Raw genomic sequence first — 2,441 nt, 5'->3', positions numbered from 1 at the left:
AATGTGTTTATGAGTTTGTTCCTCTAAAATCAGAAATGAATACTTCACCAATTATTGAGTTGGGAATAAGCAGTGGTTCAATAGAATGGAAGAAAGAGAAGGCCTGAGCCTGGGTGAGCATAAGCCGTACCTCAGCATGCTCTGCTCATGGTGGGCGGAGGTACTAACCATTGGCCGTCCCGGTGAGCTGGTTGATTTCTTTGGTTGACGAAGTCTCAGGTCTTCAGAGTCCCTTCTCTCTCAGTGAAGATGGTGAGGCCCAGGGTCCCTGTGATCCCTTCTCTGTCTGTGCAGATGGTGAGGGCCAGAGTCCCTGTGATCCCTTCTCTGTCTGTGCAGATGGTGGGGGCCAGGGTCCCTGTGATTCCTTCTCTATCTGTGCAGATGGTGAGGGCCAGGGTCCCTGTGATTCCTGGGCTTACCATGCTATTTTGTTATGTCCCAGGAGGCCACCTGGTTCCCCAGCCACATGTCTGCACAGACATGCCCAGACACTACTGGTGCCATGGTCCTGAAGGCTGTGTTCCTCTTCCAGGCGGGAGCTGGCATTCTGGGAAACGCCTTCCTCCCGTCCACCTATAGCTCGTCCTTTCTCACTGCACACAGGCCAAAGCCCACAGGTGTGGTTCTGTCCAACTTGGCTGTGGCCACCTCCTTGGTTCTCGTCTCCAAGGGGACACCTCATGTGGTGGGTGTGCTGGGACTCCCGGGTGTCCTGGGGGCTGCTGGGTGCAGAGTCACCTACTCCTTGCACAGGGTGCCCCGGGATCCTGCTGAGCTGACTGCAGGCCATCACCATTAGCCCCAGGAGTGCGGCATGGGCAGCCCTCAAGGGCTGGGCATCAAAGAATGTGGGCTCCTCCTGCCTCTTCTGCTGGACCCTGAATCTGGCAACCAACTCTTCTTTCCCATGCAGATAAAGTGTCTCCTGGGACAATAACAGTGTTTCCAGAACAGAGAACCTGCTCTTTTGCCAGTACAAGTTCTCCCTGTCTGGAATATCTGTCATCCCAGTCTGCTCTGTGGGTGCCATGTTAATAGTCCTTATGATCTTGGACGGCGTCCACATGGTGTGTCTCCTGCATAGTCCCCGCCAGAGAGTGCATTACGTCCACCACTCCAGCCTCGCCCGTAGGACGTCTCCTGAGAAAGGGGCCGCTAACACCGTCCTGCTCATGGTGGCTAATTTCATTCCCTGTTACTTTCTCAACTCCATGTATGTACTCAAAGTCTTTTAGTTCCTACTTGTGGCTGCAACACACCCTAAAGCTTCTTGCTATATGCTTTCCCTCCCTCAGCCCCTTAGTGCTGTTGCTTCAGAACGCCAGAGTGCTGGGGTCTTGCTTTTAGTCCCTGGGAGTGTCAGCCAGTCTCTCCTCTCTCTTGCCTGCCTGCATAGCTTCCTTCCTTTCTTCCACAGGCTTTTCATGAAACTCCTGCAAAGTGCTTGTTATTAATACAAATAGATCCAGAACACTCTTACCAATCTTTGCAGGACCTCACAGCCTATCAAAGAGACAAAGTGTAACCCTAATAAATCCAGTATGACACAGTGTGGTTTTAACTTAAGATATTTAGAGGAAAAATAATTTATCTCACACATATCAACATTAATGTTTTTCTTTCTCTTCCATGTGTATGGAAAGAAAGGTAGGTATAATCTGGGAGAACTCTATTGGGATTTCAATAAGTTTCTTTGCTGTTATAGGAAATTGAGTAAAATAAAGCAAGTAAGAGCATAGCATTAGGATTTATCAGATATAGTTTTCATCTGGATCATACCACTTCTTCAGGGCTATGTGATTTTATCCTATTTAGCCATTTTGAGTTTCAGTATATTTTATGTCATAGAATTATAATGAAGGTAACTGTGACTCTGTGACACTAAGTATCAGTGTCTAATGCTGCATGTCTTTTTAGTTACTGTAATTAGCAAAATAAGTTATTAATAATAACTGACAGACACATGACAATTATGGAAAATTTAAGAATATTGGAACCACAGTTCACATTAAGATAATACTGATTTCATTAGTTTTAACAAACTCCATGAGTTATGTTTCATTCACCACATATTCTAAGTCAGATATACTGTATACATTGTTATTATTAGTATAACTCTCTAGCACATGATATAATTATTGTTCTTTTCCATGTGGATTGTATGACTCCTGTATCATTTCCTAAAGCCCAAGGTTGCACAGCAAAGAAGTACAATATTTTTAAACAGGCTATTCGCCAACACTTGGATTCTTTATATAATTTAATATTTTGCAAACAGATACTTAATAAAGAGCAGTAAACTATGAGTCTTAAGGAAAAAAAGGGAGAGAAGATTTCCATTGGCTTACTTAAAAACAAGGGCTTCCCTGGTAGCTCATCTGGTAGTGAATCCACCTACAATGCAGGAGACCCCAGTTCAATTCCTGGGTCGGGAAGAT

The sequence above is a fragment of the Budorcas taxicolor genome, chromosome 14 (genome assembly GCF_023091745.1).
Source record: "Budorcas taxicolor isolate Tak-1 chromosome 14, Takin1.1, whole genome shotgun sequence".
In the NCBI taxonomy this organism is placed as follows: Eukaryota; Metazoa; Chordata; class Mammalia; order Artiodactyla; family Bovidae; genus Budorcas; species Budorcas taxicolor.
The sequence above is the reverse complement of the archived record's forward strand: the minus strand, read 5'-3'. Positions refer to the sequence as shown.